Genomic DNA, 15826 nt, shown 5'->3' with positions numbered 1-15826 from the left:
GCTGTGCATTGCAACATTGTGGGTCAGCAGGGTGAACAGCAGGGGACTGCGTACACAGCCCTGAGGGGCCCCAGTGCTCGGTGCGATGGTGTCGGAGATACTGTTCGTGATCCGGACTGCCTGTGGTCTTTCAGTCAAAAAGTCCAGGATCCAGTTAGAGAAGGAAATGCTCAGCTTCCCTATCAGGTGCTGAGGAATGATAGTTTTAAATGCTATCCTGAAGTCTATGAACAGCATTCGTACATATGAATCCTTGTTATCCATGTAAGTGAGGGTCAGGTGGAGTGTTGTGAAGATGGCGTTGTCGGTGGAGCGGTTTGGGCAGTATGCAAAATATAGTGGATCCAGTGTTACAGGCAGCGGGGTCATTATTGGCCTCATGACAAACCTTTTGAAGCACTTCATCATGATACAAGTGAGTGCAACGGGATGGTATTCATTGAGGCAGGACACAAATGGTTTATTTAGCGCGGGAACGCTGCTAGTTGTCTTGAAGCACGTTGGGACAACAGCTCCGCCCAGAGAAATGTTAAAGATGTCCATGAGAACATCTGCTAGTTGGTCTACAAATCCTCTGAGCACTCTGGCAGGAATGTTGTCTGGTCCTGCAGCTTTCTGTGGGTTGACTCTGCTTAGAGCTTTCTTCACATTAGCAGAGGAGAGACAAAGCAGCGGGTCATTGGAAGCAGGGGTGGTCTTCTGTGCTGTCACATTATTCTGCAGTTTGAAACAGGCATAGAAGCTGTTCAGCGTAACTGGAAGTGAGCTATTACTGTCGCAGGCTGGTGACGATGTCCTGTAGTTAGTGATGGCTTGAATGCCCTGCCAAATGTGCTGTGTGTTGCCGCTGTCCGTGAGGTATTTGTGGATACTCTGGGCATGTGCATGCTTGCCTCTTTGATGGCCCGGGACAGTTGGCCCTCGCTGTTCTTAGCGCCACCTTGTCGTCCTGAATGTACAGTCTTGGGTTTTCAGGAGTGCACGCACATGTCCACTTATACACGGTTTCTGGTTAAGGTGTAAGATGCAGTCTTAAATGCCTTTTGAGAGGTCTGTATGCTGTGATTAGCATTACAGAGATGTGGTCTGAGTGGCCAATGTGGGGGCGGGGCTTCGCCAGATATGCGCCCGGGATGTTTGTGTAAACAACATTTAGCGTGTTCTCCCCTCTGGTTGCAAAGTCCACATTCTGATAATATTTAGGGAGCACAGTCCTGAGATTTGCATGACTGAATTCTCCGGTGACAATAAACAGTCCCTTAGGGTGTGTGTTCTGCAGTTCACTAATAGTCCCATAGAGTACACAGAGCACCTCCTAAGCATCAGCGCTAGGTGGAATGTACACTCCGAGCGCAATAACATTCAAAGAATGACCTCATTCTTTGTAAGTTCCCTAAATAGGAACTAATTTATATCTGCTTTACATCTGCTATATCAATGTTTTCTCACCAGTCTCTCTTCACACAAATGTATTATATCATGTCACCATCTGCAAAGTCTTCCAGCATTGATACTTTGAGTTGGAAAATTGCTTAAAGATACAGCTTTACCAGTGTTTCAAAACACTGACACAGGAGATTCCTTCCACAAAATCTCAGATAGTTGTCTCCTCAAAGATTGTAATGTGTACCTGTACATGTGTAAGTAGTTTCTTTAGAAATTGTGGACATATTTGAGCAAGAACATGTATAGGATATTGTCAGAACCGTTGTTACATTACCTTTAATTGTGGAAGAAGTAGTTCAGTGATTAAAATGTTGACAATCTGATCAAAAGGTCATTGGTTCAAATCCCACCACCTCTAAGGTGCCACTGCTGGACTCTTTGGCAAGGCCCACCATTGTTTAGTTGTATAAATGAGATAACTGTAAGTCGCTCTGGATAAGGGCGTCTGCCAAATGCTGCAAATTTTAATGTATCGTATTTTTCGGACTATAAGCCGTTACTTTTTTCCTATGTTTTGAACCCCGCATCTTAAACAACGAAGCGGCTAATTTACGAATTTTCCTGGGTTTTTCCGTTTCACAAACCAATGAAATTTCCGAACGGAAACGAAAAACGCACCTCACCTGTGTTCTGAGCTGCATGGCATCGGGAAAAAAAAAGTATTTTTTTAAACGCACGACGATGCCAAAAGATAAACTCTCAAGAGAAATAGTTGTGAAAGGAAGGAGGAAGACAGTGAACAATGACTTTCTTGGTAGGCTACTGTTTAGCCGTTGTAGCGCGTTGAGTCTGGGTTAAGGGATAGCTCGAGTTGTAACTCCAGCTGCAACAGAAATCATATAAGCACAGACAAGTTTCCAAAACTCGTGCTTTTTTATTTTTCTTGGCAACAGCGTTAAGGGTTAGTCAAAGAAACTTAGAAATGAGCATCAGAAAATAATAAGGACATAATCGTCGTCTTGAACACATGCAGTAATAGTGGAAAAATGTCTGTCTGTCTGTCTGTGTCTGTCTGTCTGTCTGTCTGTCTGTCTGTCTGTCTGTCTGTCTGTCTGTCTGTCTGTCTGTCTGTCCCATTCTGTTCAAAACAAGATGGTGGGCGATGTTGTGCTACAGGTTTTGTGCTGCTTTCCAGCTTGATAGTTTTGTTAAAGATTAATCTCACTTTTGTACAACCTCCAAATTTTTTTTTCTCAAATCGGACAAAATGTTTACTCGCAATCAATTTAAAGAAAGTAAACGTGAATAAACTCCTGATGAAAATAGTGCAGGAAAGCTTCTGACTTTTTTACGCATCCGCAGAATCGGGATATAAGCGTTTTTCTAACATTTCAGTGTGGCCAAGCAAAATTTGCAAAATGTTAAAAAACACCAGTGAATACAAAAAGTGTTTGCAGTTTTCAGATCTATATGGATTAATTAAGCATGGCTTACTGCCCGTGCTGAGTTTCTCATGTTCACTCTATGTCCATGTGTTTCCTGCATGCTTTCCAATTTTCTTACAAATCTTCTCCAACCTCCCCAAAACATGTTGCATGGTGGTGGCCTTTGGTTAAAAGAAAATAATAAGGACATAATCGTCGTCTTGAACACATGCAGTAATAGTGGAAAAATGCTGTGCCAGGCTATTCCCAAAAATAACGCTATGCTCCTAAAGGAAGCGCAACATATTTCACCCGTTACACCCTGTGTAGCGTGTCTTTTGTTAAAGCCTGTGTAAAGTACATTAGTGTAGACACCTGCGGCTTATAGACAGGTGCGGCTCATTTATGTTAAAAATTTAAATATTTGTAAAATTCATTGGCTGCGGCTTATAGACAGGTGCGGCTTATTTATGTTAAAAATTTAAATATTTATAAAATTAATTTTATATATGGGTGCGCTTTATAGTCCGGAAATTACGTTAATCAACATTTTGACCAATCAGATTCAAGTATACAACATTGCTTTGCTATATGTATGTGTAACATGAATTTATATAGTTTTATTTCCATTAACATTAATACAGAAATTGGCATCAATACAAACAGCAGGAGGTAAAGCAGATGTTGATACTCTAAGCCTAGGCACATCTATGATCACAATCTACAAGCAGGCAGATGGAGGCTAAAATTAGACTAAATTCTAAATAGAAAGGTTAAACAAATAACCTGTTGCTGTTTGGCTTTTTACTGTAGTGTTTGTGGCTAAATTTATGGTCTGATTGTTGGATCAGATTTACATAAACCAACACATTTAGGGGCACAGGAGCAATAAATATTGCTTCTGCCTTAGTTCATGTTGTCATTTATGGGTAAAACACTGCACTTACATATTTGCCACCAAAGATACAGCAAAAAATAAATTTTCACATTTGGGATAATGCAAGAACAATAAAACATTACAGAACAGAAACATCACCAGGTAGAATTTAGCAGAAATTTCATCATAGTATGCAATTTAATTAATTTCCTTTAGTAAACCTGGAGTAAAAAACAGCCTTTTCTCCCCAATTCTTATTCAACCAAATGATACCACAAAGAATGACTTATTAATCATAATTAATGATTATCCTTTATGGCAAAGCCACAGATCAGATAATGACAAAGCCACACATCACCATAGCTATCAACAAAAATGGGTTGTAATCATATCATGTTGTTTGTTTTCCTTCTGTGTCCTCCCCTGTGTAATTGGGAACTATTAGACAGAAGAGTCCAGAGTGACTGAGAAACGAAATAATTTTTCCCCACTGGCAAACACAATCAGCCAATAATGTTATTGAGTAATTAAAAATGACAATAAAAATAGCTTGTTTATTAGATGGGGAAGACATAAGCAATGGGAAACAAAATAATTGGGAAAAACAACTTGTTAAGTACTTGTAAGTTTGATTTAGATAAGAAAAAATAGTTATGTATATAATTATTTTTCTCACTTCATAAAAAAAAAAAAAAAAAAAAAAAAATGACGTATATAATCAGACTATAAAAGCATATAAGACTATACCATTTTAATCATCATCCTTTTTAAACCGTTCACCCAAAAGCAGCTTATGAATTTCTCATGTATCATATATCCAAAGTAATTATAATCATTTCAAAGAAATGGGAAAGGACATCCATATTGATGCAGCAGGTAGCATTGTTGCCTCACAGGTCCAGGGTCCCTGGGGCTATCAGTCTGTCTGTCTGTCTGTCTGTCTGTCTGTCTGTCTGTCTGTCTGTCTGTCTGTCTGTCTGTCTGTCTGTCTGTCTGTCTGTGTGTGTGTCTGTCTGTCTGTCTGTCTGTCTGTCTGTCTGTCTGTCTGTCTGTCTGTCTGTCTGTCTGTCTGTCTGTCCCATTCTGTTCAAAACAAGCTGGTGGGCGATGTTGTGCTGCAGGTTTTGTGCTGCTTTCCAGCTTGATAGTTTTGTTAAAGATTAATCTCACTTTTGTACAACCTCCAAATTTTTTTTTCTCAAATCGGACAAAATGTTTACTCGCAATCAATTCAAAGAAAGTAAACGTGAATAAACTCCTGATGAAAATAGTGCAGGAAAGCTTCTGACTTTTTTACGCATCCGCAGAATCGGGATATAAGCGTTTTTCTAACATTTCAGTGTGGCCAAGCAAAATTTGCAAAATGTTAAAAAACACCAGTGAATACAAAAAGTGTTTGCAGTTTTCAGATCTATATGGATTAATTAAGCATGGCTTACTGCCTGTGCTGAGTTTCTCATGTTCACTCTATGTCCATGTGTTTCCTGCATGCTTTCCAATTTTCTTACAAATCTTCTCCAACCTCCCCAAAACATGTTGCATGGTGGTGGCCTTTGGTTAAAATAAATGACTCTATGTGTGAATAAAAGCATGGTGCCCAGCAGCAAACTGGCAGCCCATACAGGATGAAATCCAGCTCCTCACCCTGTGTTCTCAGGATAGGCTCTTAGTCCATTTTAAGCCTACAAAGAAAAAGCAGACCCTGAAGATGAATGAAGAACAAATTATAATGAGAAACATGAGTGCAAGAAACTAGAGTACAGTTTCTAGTATAAAGAGAATAAAAATCTGTAAAGCAGACAGAAATAGTAAAAAAGGTTTTGCCTTACTACCCGTAACTCAAAACTATTAGAAATTAATATCAGTGATGACTCAAATGAGCCCAGTGTGTCCCCAGGATGTCTTCTAGTCATATCATATAGTGTATAGTAGGAGAACAGAAATATCTAATTCTATTTTTTAAACATATGGTAGCAGGATAATAGGATGGCTTTACAAAGATTGTAATAAATCTATGGCAGCACTGACCAGAAATATTAGCAGTGATGGACCCTGGTCCCAATTAAGTCAATTTAGCAGGGCTCCATTACAGTTCTCCCCTGTGTACTATAAGACTTTTAATCATATCAGTGTTTATTTCTGATTTAGGAAGATGTCCTACAATCGTATCAAGTTTCAAATTTCATGCCAATGAATAATGTCTATCCAATGCTATGGATTTCTTCAAAGACATAAAAAATATGCATTAAATACACACTGTTGATCGTAATAAACACGTAATCAAAACATGTTCTATTACTGTACTTTTTTATCCTTGCAGAGACATGAATTATAAATGAATTCTCAAATTTTTCGTAAGAACAATTGATAAATTTTTTGGAAAAGTAGCACTGACAGTAGCATCAGGATTTATTTTAGTGGCAGGTTTATGTGCTTATTCTAATATTAGAATAAAAATATCAATATATAATAATAATAATGTATGTTTAAGGAATTTGTCATTGTGTGCTAGTGCTATAAAAATATGAAAAACCATTAAAAATCTGGAAGATAAATACTACAGTAATTAATAAAGATAAAGACATTAACTATATAAATTGTGTAGAGTAATTATAGCAAGGCTGTGCAAATGATAAGCCTCCTGCCAAAGGGGAGAGAAATGGCCAGGGTTAGAGGGGTCCGCCACAATCTTAGATATGCACTTCAGGGTCCTGGAAGTGTACAAGTTCTGTATAGGTGGAAGATTGCAGGCAATTATCTTACAAATATGTAAGTGTTTCAATGAGTGAATCGCAAACTTATACAAAAGAGACACATTACAATCAAAGTAATAAGAAACACAAAAAAAAATTGGTCATATTATGATATAACTTTTTTTATTATGACACTTTTAATTAAATTAACAAGTTTTAAGTTTCTGTTGGCAGGTTTCCCACCATGAGAAAGTCTGGACAGAGGGTTAGAATAGTACTGTTAGAAAGTAATGATTATGTGATTACTTTAACAGCATTAAATTTAAGTAGTTACAGTTGAAAATTATTATCTGTTGCTTATTAATATGTCACACCACCTTAGAAGTTTGCCGAGAAGTGTTTCAGCGTAGTGGTTAAGACATTGGACTTCTAATTGGAAGGTTGTGACTTCGATTTCCAACAACACCAAGCTACCACTGCTGGATTAACAAATAATGTGAAAGAACTAGAAAAAATGTGCAATAACTACAAATGTGTGTAGAAATTTGTTCTATACCTTAGTACCAGGATGAATGAGAGTAAAAGAGGGTAAAATAGTATATGTGCCAGATGACAGGGTATTGGAAGGATGTGGAGAGGGTAGGATTATATATGTGTCAGATGACAGGGTATTGGAAGGTACTGTATGTGGAGAGTGTAGGATAGTATATGTGCCAGATGAGAGTGTATTGGAAGGTATGTGGGGAGAGTAGGTCAGTATATGTGCCAGATGAGATGGTACTAAAAGTTATTTTAATCAGAAGACAAGATGGCGCCGGTGAGGTCGGCTGCCGTCACGACTGCTCCGGCTACGTTTTCTCTTTTTTTGTTTATTTTATACTTTTATTTAAGTAGTTACACTTCCATCTACACAAGATGGACATCATTAGATATGACAGAGACACTCTTATATCTATTGGTGTACAATGCACTCACCTTTCGCCGTTTTTAAACCCGGACCCATGCTGGCCGAGCGAGATCCTGAGGGTGAACAAAGGACGCGACCCGTACCGGCGTCCGCGAGGGAAACGAGCCGGCGTCAGGAACAGGCTGAGGGCACGCGCTCCCTTACCTAGTATCCTGTTAGCCAACGTCCAGTCACTGGAGAACAAGCTCGATGACCTCAGGGCAAGGGTCAAGTTCCAGAGAGACATTCGGGACTGCAACCTTCTCTGCTTCACCGAGACATGGCTGAACCCAGCGGTACCGGACCACGCCATCCAGCCGGCCGAGTTCTTCTCGGTTTACCGCATGGACAGAACACTGGAGTCGGGGAAGTCAAGAGGAGGTGGAGTGTGTCTGATGGTGAACAACCACTGGTGCGACAGCGCGAGCATTGTTTCTCTTTCACGCTCCTGCACACCAAATCTGGAACTACTGACCATCAAATGTCGGCCCTTCTATCTACCTCGGGAATTCAGTTCGGTCATTGTCAGTGCCGTTTATATTCCACCTCAAGCGGACACGGACACTGCAGTATGGGATTTACACGAGACACTAACTCTTCACCAAACACAGCATCGGGACGCTGCGCTCATTGTGGTCGGAAGATTTCAACAGTGCCAACCTCAAGCGCGCACTACCGAACTTTCACCAGCACATCACCTGCCCTACCAGGGGCGAAAGAACACTGGACCACTGTTACACGCCATTCAAGAACAGCTACAAGGCACAATCACGTCCACCGTTTGGGAAATCGGACCATGCCGCCATCTTCCTCATGCCTGTTTTACAAACAAAGGCTGAAACAGGAAGCTCCGGTTCAGAGGGAGGTCGCGCGCTGGACTGACCAATCGGTGGCCGCTCTGCAGGACGCTTTGGATGACGCAGACTGGGACATGTTCCGGCGCAGCTCTGATGACGTCAACATGTTTACGGAAGCGGTTGTGGGATTCATCGGGAAACTAGCTGATGATACAGTGCAAAAACCACTATCAGAACGTTTCCCAACCAGAAGCCGTGGGTGGATAAAACTATCCGCGACGCTCTGAGATCCCGCTCCGCTGCCTACAACACGGGGCTCGCCACCGGGGACATGGACGAGTACAAGGCTGCGTCTTACAGTGTTCGCAGAGCGGTGAAGGAAGCAAAGCGGCGCTACGGGAGGAAACTAGAGTCACAGTTTCAACATGGTGGCTCTAGGAACCTGTGGCAGGGACTAAGAACAATAACGGACTATAAAACACCATCTTCTAAAATGGTGAATGCGGACGCTTCTCTGGCAGACGAGCTAAACACCTTTTACGCTCGTTTCGAGGCTGCAGCTAACCACGCTAGCGACACAACCAGCGTGCACGCCGAGAGAGCCGGAGAGGTAAACACGTTCACCATCTCGGAGCATGACGTGAGGAGGGCTTTCAAGAGAGTGAATACCAGGAAGGCAGCAGGACCAGATGGCATCACAGGCCGGGTTCTGAAAGCCTGCGCTGACTAGTTAGCACCGGTGTTCACTGAGATATTCAACCTCTCACTGGAACAGTCTGTTGTCCCCTCATGTTTCAAACAGTCCACCATTGTTCCTGTCCCGAAGAAACCCCAGCCCGCCTGCCTTAACGACTACCGCCCTGTAGCCTTGACCTCAGTAGTGATGAAGTGCTTCGAGAGACTGGTCAGAGACTTCATCACTGCATCACTACCAGACACACTGGACCCACTACAGTTTGCGTACTGTCAGAACCGCTCTACTGAGGACGCCATTGCTCATCTTCTCCACACCACGATGAGCCACCTGGACCAAAGAAATGGGAACTATGCAAAAATGTTGTCCGTGGTTCAGCGAACAACACCATAATTCCCTCCACACTCACCTCTAAGTTGGAGGTCCTGGGACTCAGCCAGCCCCTGTGTCAATGGATCTCTAACTTCCTGACAGACAGACCACAAGCTGTACGGGTGGGAAAACACACCTCATCCACCCTCACCCTCAGCACTGGCGCCCCCCAGAGTTGTGTTCTGAGCCCCCTGCTTTACTCAATGTACACACATGACTGTGTGGCCACATCCAACTCCACCACCATCATCAAGTTTGCTGACGACACTGTTGTGGTGGGTCTGATCTCCAACAACGACGAGACGGCCTACCTACAGGAGGTTAAAAACCTGGAGAGATGGTGCCAGGAGAACAACCTTCTCCTGAACGTCAGCAAGACTAAGGAGTTAATCGTGGACTTCAGCACAAAGCGGGAGCGGGCATACCAACCTATAAACATCAGCGGGACCCCAGTGGAGAGAGTGGACAGTTTCCGGTACCTTGGTGTTAACATTACACAGGATCTGTCTTGGTCCTGTCACACCAACACCCTGGTGAAGAAGGCCCGGCAGCGTCTGTACCATCTGAGACACTTAAGGGACTTTAAACTACCCTCTCAGGTGCTTAAGACTTTCTACACTTGCACCATTGAGAGCGTCCTGACGGGCAGCATCACTTCCTGGTTCGGGAACAGCACCATGCAGGACAGACGAGCCCTCCAGAGGGTGGTGCGTTCAGCTGAACGTACCATCCACACTGAGCTCCCTAACCTGCTGGGCATCTATAGCACACGGTGCAGGACCAGAGCCAGGAAGATTATGAAGGACCTCAGCCATCCCAACAATGGACTCTTTTCTCTGTTGCGTTCAGGAAAAAGCTTCCGCTCCCTGAAAGCGAACACAGAGAGAATGAGGAGGAGCTTCTTCCCGCAGGCCATCCAGTGTTTAAACCAGGAAACACCCAGGATTTAGAACTGGCCCACTCTCTCCACCATCATCATCACACTTCTCTGTACATATATTCACCTTCGCACCACGTCACTTTAAAACATATCTCACCGTTCGCACCACGACACTTTAAACTCTGGACTTGCACAGCACAGTGCACTTTTTATTTTATTCATACCACATGGACCATATTGCACCATATTGCACATGGACACTTTACGGACCTTTACACCACACCATACTGCACACGGACACTTTATGGACATAGATTGCCTATTGTTTACATATTGTTTACATTTTTATTTTTATTTTTATTTTGTTTACATTTTTCACTACACATTGTTACTGTTTATATGTTTATCTGCTCATACATTATCCTTTTATATATATCTATATATCTATATATCTTTATACCTATATTCTTTTACTTTATTTTATTTATTTATTTTATTTTATTTTAATAGTTTTTCTTATACCTTATAGTTATTTATCTGCCTCCTTTTCTTTCCCCCATCCTATTCCCTCATGCCGGACCATCGTACAAAACATTTCATGTCGTACCCTGTATGTATGTGTATGTGATGAATAAAATTTGATTTGATTTTAATTTGATTTGATTTGATATTTGGGGAGCGTAGTACAGTATATGTGCAAGATGAGAGGGTACTGGAAAGGTATGTGGAAAGGGAAGGATTGTATATGTGAAAGATGAGTGGGTACTGGAAGGTATGTTGGGAGGGTAGGACGGTATATTTGCCAGATGAGTGGGTACTGGAAGGTATGTTGGGAGGGTAGGACAGTATATTTGCCAGATGAGTGGGTACTGGAAGGTATGTTGGGAGGGTAGGACAGTATATTTGCCAGATGAGTGGGTACGGGAAGGTATGTTGGGAGGGTAGGACAGTATATTTGCCAGATGAGTGGGTACTGGAAGGTATGTTGGGAGGGTAGGACGGTATATTTGCCAGATGAGTGGGTACTGGACGGTATGTTGGGAGGGTAGGACAGTATATTTGCCAGGTGAGTGGGTACTGGAAGGTATGTTGGGAGGGTGGGACGGTATATTTGCCAGATGAGTGGGTATTGGAAAGTATGTTGGGAGGGTAGGACGGTATATGTGCCAGATGACTGGGTACTGGAAGGTATGTTGGGAGGTATGTTAAGTGTTTTAAGCATGAAATTGCACCATGTCTCCTTTAAAAACTAAAAAAAACTAAAACGAAAATATTAAGACAATGAGTAAATAATGTGTAAGAACTAGCAGGGCAGGTAGAATGGTATGTGTCAGATGCGTGAGCATTGTAGGGTATGTGAGAAGGTATTTTCCGGTTGTGAAAGTATAGAAGGGTATGTGGCGATGGTAGGATGATATATGTGTAGGTTGGGAGGGTAGGAGGGCATGCAAAATAGAAGGGTTTGGGGTATAAGAGGGTAGGATGATATGTGCAGAAAGGGTAGGATGTTTTTGTGCACAGCATGTTAAATATTAATATTCATGCACTGATTACTTTCATAATAAACCATGTACACTTTCTCATAAATATATCCAATCAGCCTATCATGTGAAACCAGCATAGTGCATAAAAGCATTCAGTTACAGGTCAAGAATTTTGATTTCATACTTTTTCATATCTAAGATCAGAATACGGAAAAATGTCATGTCAGTGACTTTGACCGAGGCATGGTTATTTGTGCTGGATGGGTGAGCTTAAGTTTTTCAAAAACTGCTGAGCTCTTGGAATTTATACACGCCACTGAGTCTGGACTTACCAGACTCCAGACTCATAATGGTGCGGGAGTGAAAAAAAAACATTAGTGGCAAGAAAACAAGGCTTCAAGAAAGTAGGCATGATTGAGACCCCCCCTTTCATTCTGGTCTTTCTACGGTTTGTCATATTTTTATATAACTATTTCGTATGCAATCATTAATTCTTCATGATATTATACAGCAGTATCACACGCTTACATTTATGTATATAGGACTACACTTTTAAACTCCTGCAGAATCACTATGCTCAAATATGTACAAAGAGATACCCTTGAAAATATGCACATACCAGGCTTAATTGTATGTCCTTAAAGGTCATGAAAAAAAAAAAAAACTGTAGAGTCAATTCATCATGTGTAATGTGCTTCTTATGCTTCTTTGAACCCCAGCATTATTATGCAGTATCTACATAAACACTCTGCATATCAGCCCCTTTTACATGCTTTGTCAGATAAGACAATACATATGCATTGTTATAACTGAGTAATTATTATAGTCCAGCCACTTTTCTGTAATATATCTAATATAATTCAAGAAAAAAAAGAACAACTAATATAAATTCCGATCAGCCTGAACCAACGTTTCCAAGCAGAACATTGCCATAGCTGCCTTTGCCAGCTTGCCTTCTTCCTGTAGTACATCCACGGGCAATCTTCTTTCCTGGTAAGCAATACATATGCACTTAGGCATTCATAGGATGTAGAAAGAAAATGTGATTCATCAGACCAGGCCACCTTTTTCCATTTCCCCATGGCCTAGTACTGAATGAATACCCATAGTATGTGCCTTCTGTGGTGCACAGGGGTTGGCATGGGCACTTTTCGATTAGAGCCAGTCATAAAAGTCTCTGCAGTTTGTTCTACCTTAGCTGTTCTTTGGGATCAGACCATACAAAATAGCTTTTACTCCTGACCCTGTCCACAGCTATGGATTACCTTTCCTAGGTTCACTGCATACCTGGAATACCTCATAAGACCTGCTTTTTTGAAGATGTTCTGACCCATTTATTTGCTTCCAACACATCAACTTCACTAACTATTCACTTGCTGCATTATAAACAGATTCCAGTGTAAGAAAATAATGTCATTCATGCCATTTGTCAGTGGGTTTTAATTATTTGTTTCAAGCAGCACTTTCTTATGGACCTGAGAATGCTTAACGCTCCAAAATATTTAGGTTGAGCACACTTAGTGTTACTAAACAATTTAAAAGAACTTTGTATATTTTAACAGCTTGTAACTGCCACTGGATTAAAAAAATAATCTTTATTGATTTATTGATGAGCTCATTTATAATCGTGTACTTCAGTATGAATGGCAAGCTGTATGACTATCACTATGGGCAAACAAAACCAGAACTGTATATAACTGGCTACTGAGACACTGCCCTGAAAAATCTTATAGTTGGAGGTTTCAGACAACAGATTAATCAATACATTCATCCCAGAGACACATCAGAACACATACCACTGCATCATCATCATCATCACAGAAATGCAGGGGAGACTCTGTAATCACATCCAGCTATATAATGAAAACAGAAAAATTAAAAATCACAAGGTTTTGTGGTGTCTGCAGGGAGAGGAGATAATGCTACTGTGCCTCTGCAATGTGATATGGAAGATGCAGGAGGAGGAGGAGGAGGAGGAGGAAGAGGAGGAAGTTGGTGGGGGCCATGTGCTGCATTTGCTTTCTGATCACAGAAGGGATTTTACGGAGCGCATGACAAGCGCTTCCTCTCCTCATCCCTCCCTTTTCCCCCGACGTGGATTAAACAGCCAGCCCTTTGACAAACGCCTCAGCTTCCAATCAATATATAATTACCAACCATTTAATTGCCCATTTTAAGTGCAGATCAGCTTCCTGTTAAGTTGTAATCAATAAACCCACTTTACATGCGTGCTGGTTTGAAAGGGCAATTTCAAAGCGAATTATAAGTGCATTAAATGTCATCAAGGATCTTATTCATGGTAGGGGGAAATGAATCTTTTGAAGATGAATCTGCAGTATCTAATTGCAAGGGATTAGAGACACATCTCAAATGGCTTCTGGCAGGAACAATAGATTCAGTTGATGTGTTTTTACAGCGATGCGCTCATGGTTGCCTTGACCAGAACAAAAGAGCTGACTAAAAACAAACAAGGCCCTAGACAACAACCCCCCTCCTTTTTTTTATAACAAGGTTCTTTTCTTATTAGCAGGGGGCCTTGCACTAGTGAGTGGAACTCTTTTAATTTCGTTAAGCCCTTTCTTCTATTTTTGGTCAACAAAATTTTAATTATATTGCTTTTAACACTAGACATGACGTCATAAAGATTTGGAAGTTCCTCCGTAGGTAGGACTCCTGCTTCCCCTGCTTCTCTTGCCTAATGGTGGTGCTATAGTGAAACATTTTTAACTCAATGAGAATTGTTGTTCTGCTGATTCTGAGAAACTCAAATAAACATTCGTAATTTGCACTATTTAGATCCATATACATTATACATACACATACATCACCCAAACATACATCACATTTTGAGATAATTCTTTTATGAAAAATCTACTTTTGTGGTTTTTCTTCCAATTTTGGACATTGTCATGAAATTTGTGACAATACTCGACGAAAAGTCTAAAACAGTTGATGCAGGGAGCATAATTTATTTTATATTTGTTAGGAGCCCTTTTCTAGAGAGATTCACGTTTACCTCATTCATACAACTGAGCAGCTATTGGTTTAAGCACCTTGTTTAGGGGCCCAGTAGTGGCAGCTGGGTATGGCTGGGATTTGAACTGATTGCCTCCATCAGTAGGTTTGGTTAATAAGTTTAAGCAATGTGAAATTGGTTTGTACTGTTCTAATACAGTATGTAAGTGGATTTCAAAAGATGCATTTGTGAGAATATCCTGGGTGTTTGAATCGTTTCTGTGCTTTGGATTCACTGTGACCCTGAACAAAAAAAAAAAAAGAAATGGGTTTTATTTATTTATTCATTTATTTCTTAAAGGGAGAGTGTTAAAAATGTTAAGGTTAATGTTGTAATTAGCAGCTACTATATTATTTATATTTATAATTTACAACTTTTATTAGATAGTCTGATCAGAAATGTTATTTTCCATTTCACACATTTGAGGTTTTTACAAAATGAATATATTTTTTTTGTTTCTTTTCTTTTAACGAATAAAAGACCTGTTGCAGTCTAGATTGGTCCTTTTTTGTGTTTTCTACATGACCATAAATAAGAGTATTTCAACTCATTGCCAGTGAATTAGATTTTCAGGGAAATAGTAGTGCTGGAACTGAAAATCTGCCAGTCAGTAGCACAGAATCTTAACCATAGACTCCATTTACCTTCCAGCATGTATTCAAGTTGCTTCAGAGTACAGACTCTCCCTAGCTTTCTAGCACAGAACCGTAACTGCAATCACCAATCGACACGTGGGCAGGTCGCACTGTCTTTCAAGCTCCCTCTGTGTCTATCTGTTTCCCTCTATCTGAATCTGTCTACCGCTTCAGTAATTCTTTTTAGCTTTGCTTTAACAAAATCCTGTAGGAATTGCATGCATGTCAGATAAGGAATGATAGCTGAATAGTCAGGAGATACTGTTGTCAGCTGGAGCGTGAGTGATTTTTAATTCTTCACTTCTTTTATCTCTGCCTCTGCTGAATGAATACCTACTTTTGACCTTGACTCAATTAAATATCAAAACTACAAACAGTCAGAATCAGAAATCCATCTTAACTGCAATGGTATTATGCATTAGATTAGAGATGCTACAACTAAGCAATAAAATCGATAATAATCGATAATGAAATTGGTGTGAACGAATGCCGGTATCGATTAGTCGGGCTAGGAGCATTTTATATTAAACGCAAGGCATAGGAGTATTTTATAAACGCAACAAAGAAAACTGTACCTGCTAGTTATGAAAAGCAGAGCATGTGTGGTATGAACGTCGTAATG

Source organism: Silurus aristotelis (genome assembly GCF_946808225.1).
Source record: "Silurus aristotelis genome assembly, chromosome: 6".
NCBI classification, from domain to species: domain Eukaryota; kingdom Metazoa; phylum Chordata; class Actinopteri; order Siluriformes; family Siluridae; genus Silurus; species Silurus aristotelis.
This window is presented reverse-complemented; position numbering follows the sequence as displayed.